Source organism: Natrix helvetica, assembly GCF_964273705.1.
Source record: "Natrix helvetica genome assembly, chromosome: 5".
NCBI classification, from domain to species: domain Eukaryota; kingdom Metazoa; phylum Chordata; class Lepidosauria; order Squamata; family Natricidae; genus Natrix; species Natrix helvetica.
The window spans coordinates 22810801-22826872 of NC_138551.1; the positions used below are offsets into that span (position 1 = coordinate 22810801).

Sequence of the window (16072 nt, forward strand, 5' to 3'; positions counted from 1 at the left end):
CATTATTGTCACAATCAGACAGTTGGAAAAAGATGGAACTGCTATCATATGGGCCACCACAAAAAATACTTCAGGATTGCATGGAGAGGGGAGGTGTTTGGTTAAACTCCAACAATTATCAGAGATGAGTAAACCAATTAATATACATTTTTTTCATGAATTTGTGGGTGAAAATCGGGATACAGTTTAATAAAGTCTGAACACAAATAAAGGCAAATACATGTGTCACAGGATAATGTTGCAAGCTCCAATCTGGGTCGGTCACCAGGACAAGAGGTTTAGTCTTCTGAGCTTTCAGACTTGTACTGGAGCACATTCTCAGAGAACTTTTCTCTATCAAAAGATGTGCTTTGGGTTATACTATGCTTTATATTTATGTGATGCTTTCCTTATGTGGTTAGTTGTTGTGTTGATGGCCAGCAATTGGCTGTTGTTTCCTTGTGCTGTTGTTTACTGTGTGTCCAAGTCCTTGGCACATTGATAAGCTGGTGGTAAAACAGCACTATTGACTGACAAAGGGCCTGTTTCTCAGGCTTCAAGCATTTCTCTGGCTACCTTTGTACCTGCTTGGCCAACAATCTTAGTAGCTGTGAAATTGAATATATGACCTTGTTCATTGCAATATGAGGCTACCAATCAGTTTATGTGTCCTTGTATGACTGATCAGAATTTGAACACAATTTTCTACCTATTATTATATGCTAGTTATTAAATAGGCAGAAGGGAATCTTCCTCTATGGAGCTGTAAAAGAAATGATTTGGAGTTTACTTCAGTAAACCAGCATCTTGTTGGCTGCTAATCACACAAGTTTATTTAAGCAAAAGTTTCAGAATCTTTCGTGGTCTCTGAATCTATGGAGGAAAGCTAGAAATGTAAGAACTGAAGGATGGTATAACTGTTAGAATATTCATGACTGGGAGAGATATGATAACAAGGTCAGCCAATGAATAGGCATAGCAACAAGGTCAGCCAATGGGAGCTGAAACAGCTAGGAACCAGGGCGTGGTTTAGCCTGTAACCTTTTGAGTCTGTGCAAAGAATTGAAACATAAAACTTAAGACCCTGTCTGCTCAGAACTCTGAAACTAACTGTTCTCTCCTGCTTGTGTTCTGCTTGTAACTTCTGCCACGTTGAAAGAATCTACTATTGGTATTGTACATTTATTCATCTGTTATTATGTATATAAAGAAGTTAATGAATACAACTGAATCTGTGTGTGCTTTCTGGATTTGATTTTTCTACAACTCTGACAAGAACTACGGTTTATTATAACCTTTCCCAGTTTGATACTTGCCAGATGTGTTCAATGATAATTGTCAAAAATTCCCAGGCAGTCTTACTTTAATACATTGGAAGAACCTGTGGTGGAGGAAATTAGTTTATTGTGATATTGAAATGCAGTCAGTGATACAGAACTTTGGATCAATAGACTGCATGACAAAAATCTTATTTTGAAAGTCATTAGTTTCTTTTCATTAAAAACCTTTAAAAGAAGATAAGAAAATAAAAGTTTAATTATCATGTCAACTTCAGCCTTATATAATTTAATACTTATACATAAATGCCTGAACAGGATAGTTTTCACATACCAGGAGATTACCAGTGTGTATACTTTAAGCCACTAGAAAGCCAATGGTCAATTTTGTCATGCTTCAATTTTTTCTTCTTTCAAAGTGATGAGTTCACATAGCTAGACTAGTCTTGACCAATGATGATACTCTTGCAAAAGGTACCTGAAAGAAGTAGATGATAGTAGATGCTGTTGGTTTTTGGATGGTTCTCTATATATTCAAATTTCTCTTTTTTAATCCTGTAATCGTTAGAAGAGAAACATAAGGGATGAAACTAGTAAGCAGAAACTGGCAGTGCATAGTTCACATGGAAACATTGTATAAACCAGTGATGGTGAACCTTTTTCGGCTCACGTGCCACAGTTGGGGGAAAGCACGGGGGACGGGTCATGTGCGGGCGTGCCGCACCCATAATGCAGCGCATGATCCCCCAGTGCGCATGCGCGCACAATGCGCAATCCTCCATTTTTACATGCTTTTTTCGCCCTCCCCAGGCTCCAGAGGCTTTATAGGAGTCTGGGGAGGGCGAAAAGAGCCTCCCCTGCCCCCTCCGGAGGCCCTCCGGAGGCTTCAGGGAACGTCCGGAGGCTTCCCTGACGCCTTCGGAGCGCTTAAAGCCACCCTCCGAGCAAACCGGAAGTGACTTCCTGGTTTCTCGGAGGGTCGTTTTAAGCATTCCGAAGGCTTCAGGGACTGTCCGGAGGCTTCCCTGATGCCTTCGGAGCGCTTAAAACGACCCTCCGAACAACCTGTAAGTGACTTCCGGTTTGCTCGGAGGGTGGTTTTAAGCGCTCTGAAGGCGTCAGGGAAGCCTCCGGACGGTCCCGGAAGCCTCCAGGGGAGGGAGGCTCTTTTCACCCTCCCCAGGCTCCTAAAAAGCCTCTGGAGCCTGGGGAAGGAGAAAAATATCTTTTAAAAAGGTGAACTTAGCTGGCCAGCACACGCATGTGCGGTGGCCAGCTGACAGGGCAGCGGCTCGCGTGCCCTGACAAATGGCTCCGCGTGCCACTTGTAGCACACATGCCATAGGTTCACCATCATGGGTATAAACATTTAAAAGTGCCTGCCAGTCTTAAAACAGAGAAACAGACTGTTAATTCAAAAGGTTAGGAGAGTAGGGGTAAGAGGATTCTTGGGTTCCCAGAACACAACGATTCCATCTGTCTATCTGTTTGTCCATTCATCATCATCATCATCATCATCATCATCATCATCATCATCTCTCTGTCTCTCTCTCTGCCTCTGTCTCTCTCTTTCATTTATATCTATCTATATCTATATCTATCTATCTGTATCTGTCTATCTATCATCCATGTTAGGGATGTAACCCTAGGCTTGGCTTGGCAATGTATATAAGCCATAATTGTAACAAATGTATCTGTTACTTTAAATGCTAGACAAATGTAATTGGTTTGTTACCTTAAGCAGCCATAAGAGGGAGCCAGAATGGCTGTTAGTTCTCTGTTTGCTTAGACGCTGATCGGTGTATTGTGAGATATTGTGGTTTGCTACTGTTAGCTATATTTTGTGTGCTAGACTGATTATTTTGATAACTGAATGACTGAACCGTGTATGACTTGGACTGTTAACCGGACTCTGAATACCTCTATATTTCTACATAGTAAACTACTATATTTTATACTATTCAGTGTCCCTGTATGCTGGTTTGTGTGTGTTCTTCCATATCACTCTCATTACGCTTCTCTGCATACTTGCTCTCCTAACGGGGAGCCTAATTACTTAACATTGGTTATGGGCCCAGAGTGTACCAGACATAGCTGAAGAGAGAGTTGGTGTTGATACGCAATACCGTATACAGATAGCGGTTTAGTTTGTAAGTGTTTACTATTATGGAGAAGATGGCACACGCACCATCAGCAAATTTATCACTGATAACCCGGTTGGATGGAACAAACTATGTTTCCTGGTCAATGAAGTGCAGCTTACTTCTGCATACTGAAGGATTGTGGGATGCTGTACAGAATCCACCGGACATGACTTCTTGGAATCCAGATGACAAGGATGATGCCAAGAAGATAGCAGAGTTTCAACGATGCAACGAACGAGCATTGTGTATAATTGGTCTAATGTTGTCTGACCAACAATTAGTTCATATTCGTGGGGAGAGTTCTGCAGCAAGAGGTTGGGAGAATTTGAAGAAGATTTGTGTACGTGACACTGTAGGTGCACATATAAATCTTACCCGCAAACTGTTTAGGGCACGCCTTATGAAGGGTGGAGACATGTTAGCTCATTTAAACTTTATAAAAGGAGTTTTCCAAGAGCTACATGAAAAAGAACTTATTTTCTCAGAGTTACATCAAATTTACATCATTCTATCATCACTAGATGAGAGTTATGATGATTTTGTATCGCCCCTCGAGGCCCTAACCCGAAATGAACTAACATTGACTGACATAACTGCACACCTATTGGAAGAGTCCAGAAGGAGGTTGGAAAGAGAACAACTGAGAGAGAAACCACCACAACATGAAGAGTCACCTTCAACTGCCTATACTGTTAGAAAATGTTTTTCTTGTGAGGCTAAGGGGCATATAGCTAGATTCTGTAAACATGCAAAACAACAGAATACTAGAAAGCTAAGAAAAATACTAATGTTAACTTAGGGATGTCTACTTTGACTATCTCTAGAGATGCACCAGTAAGCCATGATTCATGGGTTGTTGATAGTGGAGTATCACAGTGCATTACTAGATATAAGTTGTTTTATAAAAATGTCTGCAGGCAAGCAACATGTATCTTTGGCAAATGGATGGAGGGTGATAGCATCTGGTGAAGGTATGGCAAGGTGTTCATTTGTAAATGAGCATTTATCTATGTTGTATATACCTAAACTGAAATTTAATTTGTTATCAGTAAGAGCTCTAGTTAACATTGACTATGTAGTAACCTTTAGGCGAGATAAATGTATCATAGAAAAAGAAGGTAATAGGATTACTTAACCAATGGTTTATATATTATATCTGATGACCATACAGCTAACTCAGTTTATGATAATGTGAAACCACATGATGAATGCATACATCTGCTACATAGGCGTAAGGGGCCCATTAATTTCAAGACACTGCAACAAACTGTAAAGTTGTCAGAAGGAGTAAAATTAAAACCTTGCAGTAAATATTTAAATTGTAATGTGTGTAGTCAGGAAAAAAGCAAGGTTACTCCAGCAAACAGACATAATGGGTTTAAAACAAAAGAACCTCTGGAAGTTGTTTTTGTTGATCTAATTGGACCTATAAAACCCAGTTTGGGAGGTGCCTATTATGTTTTGAGTATCATGGATCATTATTCAAGATACAGTTTCTGCTATTTAATGAAAGACAAGACAAAAAGGTTTCAACATTTCATTAATAGGTTAAGGTTTGTGGAAAGAAAGGTAAAAGCCAAGGTTATTACTGTAGTTACTGATAATGGGATGGAGTTTACAAATTATAAGTTCCAAACAATGTTAAAAACAGCTGGTATTGAGTATAAACGTTCTGCTCCTTATAGGCCACAACATAACATTACGTGCATCATTAGTTTGGGCAGCTAAGTATGGATTTCTACATAGTAAACTACTATATTTTGTACTATTCAGTGTCCCTGTATGCTGGTTTGTGCGTGTTCTTCCATACCACTCTCATTACGCTTCTCTGCATACTCGCTCTCCTAATGGGGAGCCTAATTACTTAACACTCCATCCATCCATCCATCCATCCATCCATCCATCCATCCATCCATCTATCTATCTATCTATCTATCTATCTATCTATCTATCTATCTCTATCCCTATTTATCTTTCTATCCATCCATCCATCCATCCATCTATCTAGCATCTATCTATCTATCTATCTATCTATCTATCTATCTATCATCTATCTATCTATCTATCTATCTATCATCTATCTATCTATTCTCTATCCATCTACAGCATCTATCTATCATCCATCTACAGCATCTATCTATCATCTATCTATCTATCTATCTATCTATCTATCTATCTATCTATCATCTATCATCTATCTATCTATCAGATCTATCATCTGTTATCTATGCCAGGATTGAATTTCTGGAGATGAAACATTTATAGCTGTTCTGGCCTCAACCTGTGGTTCCAGTGGTGGTAGGAGCATTTGGGACTGTGGCTGCTAAACTGGGACAGTGCTTCCCACAGATCCTAGGGACAACATCAGAGCTTTCTGCATAGAAGGGCACAGTGCTAGGAACAGCCAAGTTACTGCACAGAAACCTCAAAGTCCCAGGAGACTGAGGAAGGCACATACCCCCTTAGGTTGAGAAGGTTTTTTTTTTAAAAAAAAACAATAGTGATAATAGTTATTATTTAATGTGATAATTTGGCACACTAAAATATTTGTTCATCAAAATGTTAGCACCTCTTTTTCTTTCCTATGAAGTTCCCTGAAAATGAAATACTTTTCATAACCATTTCCTACACATTTCCTTTTTTGAGAAATTGGATAGTGTATGTATATGTACGGGGAGACAGGAACCATTTGCTGCTTAGGCAACTGGCTTGATACTCCAATTCAGTCAAATGTGTCAAAAGGGAATGGAAAGTGTATTCAGTTGCTAATTTGATTGTGTCTAATAGTCCACATTTAGTCACGCCTAACTGCATGTGATTCCTCTTGGACTATATTTGACACTGAAACTCCAAGTAGAGAATACTAAAATAGTAAATCCTTATAACTCTTTATTATGCTTCTCAAGAGAAGACATGGGAAAACTTTCCTTGCAATCAGAGGTTCACATTACTAATTCAGAATTATGGTCCTGCAGTGTTATTGTGTGAACTCTGGGAATCAAGTGAAGGGTTGGGGTTGGCCAAGGTAAAATATTATTTCTTTAAAAACAAAACAAAAATAAACAATCACAAAGTTAAAGTCTATCTAGAGCAGGGGCCTCCACACTTGGCAATTTTAAGACATCAACTCCCAGAATTCCTCAGCCAGACAATTTTAGCAAGGCTCAAAAAGCTAAACAGGATTAGGCCTCGTTAAGACCTGGATGGGAGACCAACAGGACCAATATACAGCAGGACAGTCTGGGAAATAAAAATAAAAAATCCTGAAGAAAGTAAAAGATAAAGCCCTATAACAAACAAAATTGAAGGAACAATGTAACAGGAACAGCTGAATTCAACTTTGAAATGCATGTTGTTGTTTTTCTCCTTTCTTTTAAGAGCAAATTATGGGAGCATTAACAATATAAAGTTAATTAGATCAAATGTGAGACATCAGAACAACCACTGATCTCCACTCCTTCCGTAAGATGCTCAAGACCCACCTGTTTAGTTTAGCGGGCCTGGCCTAATCCCGATCCAGTCCCTCAATTCTGTACTTTTAAATTTTGGGGGTTGTTTTAAGCTGATTTTTAACTTTTATTACCCTGTACAGCTCTACTGTTTAATTGGTTTTTAAGTGTATCTATTTTATACTAGGTTTTAATCTGGTGTCTGTACACCGCCCCGAGTCCCTTCGGGGAGAGGGGGCGGTCTATAAATTTAATAAAATAAAATAAATAAAATAAAAGGTTATTTTTTACAGTTTTTTTTACTTAAATTCTATTATACCACCCCTTTCAATAAAAAACAACAACTTTTCCTGAAATTAGAAATAGCATAATTTAATAAATATGTGCGTGTTGGCTGTGGAAATCATTAGAATAATAAGCATGTTTGCAACGGAGAGAATAGTTTTGAAGTTAGTCATGGAAAAGATAATGTTGTGTATTTAATAAATGTACACAGGAATTTAGCTCCGAAATATTTTTCCCTTTCTAATCTATAATTCTTTTGTGATAAGAAATAAACTTTTCAGTGAAGAAAACATTATATTAATGATTAAGTACTTTTATTTAAATCAATTGCTTTGTAATGTCTTATAAGATGAATCACATAGATTCTGGGATAACATCCAAATGATGGTTGGTACTTCTTGATTGATACACAACCCTCTTTAAAGATCAGTTACAAGAAAAGAGATAATTGAATCAAGGGAATAGAAAGGAATGAGTGAAGACTTCATCTTTGAATAAATTGCCAAATTCATTTTAGCAAAAACTTTTGCAGTCAATAATTTGCATACATGTGTATGTGTGTGTGTATGTGTGTGTCATTCTTGTGTGGAAGGATTATATAATATATGATATATGATATATGATATATGATATGTGATATGTGATATGTGATATGTGATATGTGATATATGATATATGATATATGATATATGATATATAATATATAATAATATATGATATATGATATATGATATATAATATATAATATATAATATATAATATATAATATATAATATATAATATATAATATATAATATATAATATATAATATATAATATATAATATATAATATATAATATATAATATATAATATATAATATATAATATATAATATATAATATAATATAATATGTGTGTGTGTGTGTGTGTGTGTTTGTGTGTGTGAGAATGCTAGAGGGATAAGAATTGGTTCCTGTAACTTAGAAGATGAACAGAGATATTATTTGTAAAATACCATCAATGTCTTTCTATTTCTGCTTAGTAATGAATGGAACCAGCCCAATCCAGACGCAAAGTAGTTTCTTATGTATGAAGAATACTAAGCATGAAAGAACATGTTGTTCTGTTTTAATGGGAAAACAATATAGCATTTGGAGCTTCTTTCTCTTCTAAAATACTTAATAACTAAAGTGCTACTAATTAGTTACAAGACACTTTTTATTAATCATAAAAAGTCTATTCGCTGCTTATGAAATTAATTATTTCAAGTACTGGTTTAAATTAATTTTTCTACTTTATATCCCCAGCAAATTTAACATTTCAGGATAGATTCAAAAAAATGCTGGAAAAAATGTGTTACTGAGGAGAGTGTATATGCAGCGATGGCCTTTCTTCTTAATTTTTCAGTTTCTTTGGTATTTGAGAGAGCTAAAGAAAGAAATAGGTATTTAATACTTAGTTCTAGAAAAATCGGAATGAATAATTCTTGAAAAAGGTCAGACACCAGCTATCTGCTTGCTCAAATTTCCCTCTATAAATCAAATATTTCTTCAGCATAGTTGAATGTCTTGGCACTCCTGAAAGATAGGCTTTGCAACATTCTGACATTAGGAGTCAGTAAAATAAAGCATCTGTAACATGTAAAGTTGTACTCGCCATCATATAAGGACTGTTATCTATTTATACCACCTCTTGCATCAAATATTAGAAGATGCATGGCTCACTGTGATCAGTAAATGCATAGAAGTCATCAAAAGCATTGCACAGTTCTGTATGAAAACTAATGTATTTATTTACAGTAACTATAAGCCTCAGGTGAGATGGGCAGCAAACAAATTTAATAAATAAATAAAAATAAAATTCTAATTCCATAGTTCTCATTCTGCTTCCGGTTGTTGAGAACGACGGACGTGTTCGTCCGCCCTGTGCTCTCTTGGTGGGCACCCCTCAGCTTGGGGGGGGCACAGGGTGCCTTGAAGGGGTGCCCTGCCATAGGGGCTGCTCACTGGGGGTCCCCTGGATCGGCGGCGGCCACGGGGGGGGCCTCCGGCATTGCCCCAGGAGCCGAGATGCAAGAGGGGGTGCACGACGGAGCTTTTACGCTCCCGCGCACTTTCGTTTCAAGGCAGCTGGATGATCGACAATTTGAAGGCTACAGCTGAAGTGCGGTGAGATGGGAATCCTCCCCAATTCTCCTTTTGATATTTAAATGAAAGATCATCAGCTTTTTAAAAGACTTTCAATCTTCTCCTGGGAAGTGTGATTGGAGGGAGGGGGATTTCCCTCCCCCTTGGAAAAGTGGCTTTGGATTTATCTCCTCTCTCTTGGAGGAGAGAGAGAGAGAGTTTTAAAAGGAATCACACTCATTATAAACAATGGCAAAATGACTTTCTTAATGCAATTGTGAAAGAAAAGTGATGATCTGACTTCTTTAAAAATTTTGAAAACTTTTGACTTGTTGCTTCCTGATCTCCGGGGCTGGCGAAGCAAGATGGCATACTTCCTCCGTCTTTATGTTCTTTGAAATTAGACTCCTCCTATGAAAATTGCTGGCATTATACTTTTGCCTCCCTGACTCTCAGAAACATCTCTTGCTACATAATATCTTGGATTTGGAATAACTGAATTAATTGACTGGACTTGAACTATATAGAAGGTCTCTATTCCTGTCTGGACTGCTTGCCTCGTGGTCTCTCTTGGTTGTGCTTTTCCACAGTCACCATTTCTTTGTATGGACATAGATATCTCTGAGCTTTTTTTTTATTTTTATGATGCCTCCGAAGAAACCACCACCTGGGAAACCAGGATCTTCAACATCCAGCCCAATTGGACAGCAGTCACTAACATTGTTTCTACAACCTAAAGTCCCTGAAGAGGAATCAGTAACTCATCAGCTGCTCCAAAAGATTTTAAAAGGGCAGGATGAACTGAAAAATCAATTGAGAGAAATGAATGAACAACTCAGAGAAAATCAAAACCAAACTGCACAAAGCAAACAAAGATTAGACGTTCTGGAGGAGGGGACAACTGAGATGAGGGGGGAGGTGAGGGTGGTCCAGAGAGGAAATTTAGAACTTGAGAACCACATGATAAAAATGGAATTTGAAAGGATGTCTTTTTTCCTTAGATTTCAAAACGTAATTGAGACTGACAATGAAGACCTGAAGGAGATCATGACAACAATGTCAGCTGAATATATTAAAAAAGATATAGGATGGGATATTGACTTGGTTTATAGAGTTAACTCAGCTTATGCTAGAACACACAATGTTCCAAGAGAGGTTCATATTAAATTTCTTAGAAAGGCTACAAGAGATGAGATTCTGGGGGCACAAAGGGGGCAAACATTAAAATATAAGGAAAAAGAGATAGCCATCCTGAAACAAATCCCGAAGAAAGTAAGAGATAAGAGGAAAAAATATTCACTACTAGCAAAAAAATTATTTGATAAGGGATTTTGGTTCCGGTGGCTTTTGCCAGAAGGTATGTTGATTTTCTGGGAGGGCACCAGAGAATTAATACAATTATGGAGGCGGAGGCCTTCATGGAAAAAAAACAAAGCTCTCCTAGACAAAGCGGACAGTACACAAGAGATGAAGGAGGGAGGGGCCGAGGCTTTGCTGGCAGGCGGGGGGGAGGAGGCAACATTGAGAAAACTCAGATCACAAAAATAAGTTAAAAAACCATTGCAACTGCTGATACAATGAATCCTTTTGTTAGATACAAAGTAAATGATTGAAATTATTGAAAGATATAATGTAAACAATAAGCTGTCAAGATCTAGTTAAGCAATAACATTTTGTTTATCATTTTGTAAAGTTATGAGACTTGGGGGGGAATACCATTTTCTGCATGATGTAGCTGTCAAAATTTGTACCCATACCCACTACCCCTTTCCTTAAAATTTTGTAAAACCAATAAAAAAAATTTCAAAAATAAATTATAATTCCATAGTTCTAAAAATAAAAAAAGAAAAGAGAAAGGGGACAATCCCCCAAATAACTAATCCAGAACAAATATGATATAATTACAGAAAACAAAAATAACTCTCAGATAAAATCCAAGTTAGCTGCCCACACTCAGCCAGCTGGCACTTAAAGTTCATGGAAATGCAACAGTCTTAATCTATTTATGGAATTGCAGACTGTACTGCAAGTGGGAACTGCCTGTACTTGGTGGTGGTGGGGAGAGTATTCTGTAAAATGGAAGTTATTACAAAAAAAAAAAGGCTAGCTTTCTCTTTCATTCCCTGCAAGCTTCATGAAGGAAGGGAAGTTCCAGCTAGCACTCTCCTGGGAACCTGGCCAGATTGGTAGATTTGCTTGTGGCAAGGTGTTGCCTGATGTGTCCTAGTCCCACACTATTTATGGCTCTAAAGATGATGAATAGAACTTGAAATTGAGATTGGAGACCTGCTGGCAAGCAGTAATAATATAACTGTAGTATAGTTATAATATAAATAGCTCCCGTTACTTGTCCCAGCTTCTGCCAATCTAGCATTTTGAAAGCATGTAAAAATGCAAGTAGAAAATAGGGACCACCTTCAGTGGGAAAATAGCAGCGTTCTGTGCACCTTCGGTGTTTAGACATGACCATGGAGACATCTTCTGACAGTGCTGGTTCTTCGGCTTTGAAATGGAGATGAACACGGCCCCTAGAGTCGGGAACAACTAGCACCTATGTGCTTTACCTTTACCTTTACCTATAGTTACAATAAAGTTTTTACACCTAGACTACAATAATACAGTTTTAGTACTATATTATAATACTATAATACAGTTTTATACCTGTAGTATAGATGTCGTATAGGTGTAATTCTTCATTGCTGGAGCTTACCTGCCAATAATATTGCTGCCATATATTGTACATCTTTCCAAAGACAACCTCACATACAGCACATTGCAGTACTGCAGACAGGTGGAGAGGAAGACATGAGTTACTGAGGTCAGGACATTGTAGTCCAGGTAGAGTCATAACTGGTCCAGCAGACAAAGCTGGGTGAACCTTCTGCTGTTTAATAGGAATTGCAGGTCCAGGAGGGCCCACAAGTCAACACCACCATTTCCTATTATGATGATCGTAGATTAAGTTAATATAAAACAGTTCAGTACAAAATATAAATTAAATATTAAAACATAGATTTTAATCCCAATGAAGTGTAAACATTCATCTTATACACTGAAAAATACAGTATATTTTTGTTATATGTTTTATATATATGTTACCTAATATGGGTAATGAAATGTTTGCAAGAAAGCCAGCAAGCTCAGAGGGCATAAAAGTCCCATAAAATAGATATTTTGATCATACGTTCCCAAGAAACATAACTTATTCACATTCAGTTCCTATCATAAAGGTTTCTGATAAGAGTAAAGAGGCAACAATCCATTGAAGAGGTCTCAAGTTTTTGCCATTTCTTCCTTCTTTATAATATCAAAAGCCAATTTAAACTCTGGCGAGGGTTGTCCATGTCATACATCTAGCAGTCAGATGTTATAAAATCAAGTTTTCTCTGTCTGTTCATCTGCAATGATTTCCTCATTATCCAACCAGTTCCTGAATTTATCACAGTGGTGACTAATGCAAAGCTTTCCCAATTAGGCTTAGAAAACTAATGGAGTAATAGTTAATTAGATCAAATGTGAGTCCTTTCTTGTAAACCAGAACAATTACAGTCATATCAGTCTTCTGAAAACTATCTAGAAGAGTTAATAAATGTGAAGAGGGCAGCCAGAATTGGGATCCACTAGTCAGCATTATTCTTTGTCATTTCTAGTGGAGTACAATTTGGAGCCAATGGATTTTCCAGGCTTCAACTGGCCTGTCAGCCTTTCACCTTCTTTTTTTTTTTTCAAAAAGTTTTATTGGTTTTTTAAAACATTTATAAGGAAAAGGGTAGGTGGAATGGTTACAAATTTTGGCAGTTGCAAGTGTGGCAGACGCCCCCTCCCTCCAAACTCATAGGATACATCTAAATATAAAACATTAATACATAATCATAAAAAATCAGCATATTAATTCTAGAAAAAATAGTTTTCAATCAGTTTATATAGTTATGATATATAGTCTAGATATAATTTCATTATTACTTTCGGTCTGTTTATAACATTGTGGTTTTCTTATTCATTTTTGTGATCTGAGCTTTCTTGGTGTTGCCCCTTCACCCCCCGCTGGCAGAGCTCTGGCCCCTCCCGTGTCCTGTGTGACCATTGTAGTGTCTTCTGTTTTTTCTAGGTTCACTTTATTTTTTTCCATAAAGGCCTGTGCCTCTATGGGTGTATTGATTCTGATTCTTGTCTCCTCCCAGAATATCAGCATACCTTCAGGCATCAACCATCTAAACCACACCCCCTTCTGGTATAGTTTATTCGCCAATTGCGAATAATTTTTCCTTTTCTCCCTAATTTTTTGGGGGATCTGCTTCAGGATGGTTATCTCCCTGTCATGATGTGTCAATGTTTGCCCCCTTTGTACACCCAGAATTTCATCTCTTGTGCTTTTCCTAAGGAATTCAATATGAACCTCCCTGGGTACATTGTGTGTTCTGGCATATGCTGAATTCACTCTATAGACCAGATCTATCTCCCATTCCATCTGCTGTTTATCTTTGTGTAAGTATTCAGCTAAAATATTAGTCATGATGTCCCTTATATTTTCCCCATCTGCTTCTATGACATTTTGAAATCTAAGATAAAAGGACATTCTCTCAAACTCTGTTTTCATTTGTTGGATATCAAGTTCTTTGTTTCCCTTCTGTAAGGCCTCTACCCCCCCTCTCGCCTCCGCCACCCCACCCTCCACAAGGTCCAGTCTCTGTGAGTTCTTATAAATTTGGACTTGATTCTCTTTAATTTCTTCCTTCATTTCTTTTAATTGTTTCTTAATTTCTTCCTGGCCCTGTATGAGTTGCTGGAGCATTTGTTGCAAATCCATCTCTGTAGTCTTAGGTTGCATCAGTTCTGTAATCTTTGACTGTGTGGCAGGACTGGATGTTGCAGATGTCGGTGCAGAAGTAGCAAAGCCAGGTTTTCCAGGGGGTGGTCTTTTTGGAGACATGGTTTATAAAACAAAGAGATCATTCAGTGTAGAGACTGGGCAGCTGGAGAAGTAGAGCAGGCAGATGAGTCCAGAAGGCAGAGGATCCAAACAGGTGGGAGTTTCTTTAGTCAATCTAGCAATAGATGAAAGTTTTTTCTCCAAAGAGTTCAGAAAATAACAATCCACAAGAGATTCCTCTGGGTGACACGGAGACAAAGACCGGAAGCCTGAATTTTAAAGGTGGAGTCAGGTTTCACAGTTCATGAAGACAACGGACGTGTGCCATCTTGCCCTGCCAGCTTTGGGCTCAGAGGCATAGGAAAAATTTTAAAAGTTCAGAAAGTTCTCAGGTCATCAATAAGTTCTGGAACTAAGTCCCATGAAAAACACTTTTACTGGGGTGAGGCATCATTAGTTGGCTCTCCCCCCTCCTCCTTCCCCTGGGGGCGAGAGCAGAATTTTTACAAGCCGCTTGTCCAAGAGGGGGGAAAATCCCCCTCCCCTCTAGCCGCTCCTCCAAGAATAAATCCGAAAGATTAACTTTTAAAATTACTGAAAAGTCCATCAACTCAAAAGTAAGGGGATGAAGAGAGGAAGCATCTCACCGCACCGCCGCTGCTTCCTTCAGTTTTGCGTTCTCCGATCAGCATGGGGCGAGACGCAGGCGCGCCCTCCAAAACTGCTCCCCGGTGCCTGGAGCAAAGCGGAAAAGCCCCCACCAGCCGCCGCCAGTGCCAGAGCCTTCCGCGAGCCGCTCCTTCGGCAGGGCGCCTCTTCGGGGCGTCCTGTGCCCCCCCAAGGATGGGGGAAGCCCACCGAAGATCGGGAGCGGGCAAAGTCCTTGCCCGTCACCGTAGCCGCCGGAACCGGAAGTCAGCCTTTCACCTTCTGAGTTGAAATAGGAAAACATCTTGGGAGCCCTCTTTTGGTGGTGAATGTCCAAGTCATAACCCTGTTTAGAGTAGCTACTGGGTGTTGTGGTCCGTTAATGGCCTGCGGAGCTGACAGCAGAGTTGGACAGTGCGAAGGTTGGGGAGGAAAATGGGCCAGTCCTGGAGTCTGGGGAGGGCTTGGATGAGGGCTCTGCATTGGAGGCAGAGAGGGGGCCAAAAACATCTGATAGTTATGTGCTGCTTCCGGAGTCTGATATTAGCAAGGCAGAAGAACAGTGGGAGCCTTTGTTCAGTGTGCACATGAACAGAGTTGCCAGAAAGCAAGAACAATTAAGAAAAAGGGGTGACTTGGGAGTAAGGCTTGGAGATGATTGTCCCCTCTCATAAGACATAAAAGAAAAGCAAACAGACATGAGCCTTTGCAGGAAGCAATTAGTTCATCTGGTTGGTTCAAGCTCTGAGAAGTTCCATTTGACTCTGTGCTAAGTTTGATCTTGCAAAACTAATTGGCAATTAGGTCCCTGGAAGCATTTCAAGAGAGATAAAGGTGGGTGCTTATCAATGGTGGGTTGCAGGCAGTATGCCCCGGTACGGGTGTACCAGTGCCTGTTGGGAGCATCAGGTACCGTTCCAGTATGGTGTTCCGGAGGGCCCACCCGCCCGCCCTCCTTACCTGTATTTGAGCTGTTCGGCGCTTCCGCATAGGCGCACAGAGCTTATGCCGCCTGTGTGACACTCCGCCGAGCAGCCGGAGCATCATGGAGGCATCACAGGAGGTAAGGACGCATGCACATGCTGCGTTTGTGTGTGTGCATTCATGTGGTGGACTCCAGGCCGCGTTGCACAGTACCGGTTGCAACAGGATCCGGAACCCACCACTGGTTCTTATCAACGTTACCCTGAAAGACTGGCAACTCGACCAGACATCTGTCGGAATCTTCATATACTGTTGGGGAAGCCGTACGGGCTATGACTGAGCATAATTCACAGCCATATAAATAAAAGAGGGTTTTTGGAACTAAGTTTGT

At 39.3% G+C, this 16072-nt stretch overlaps 1 protein-coding gene across 5 annotated transcripts in view; it reads left to right on the forward strand.

Moving 5' to 3' along the window:
- The window catches only part of SI (sucrase-isomaltase), a 186155-nt gene that overhangs the window by 72653 nt on the left and 97430 nt on the right, over positions 1 to 16072 (forward strand). The window lies entirely within an intron of this gene.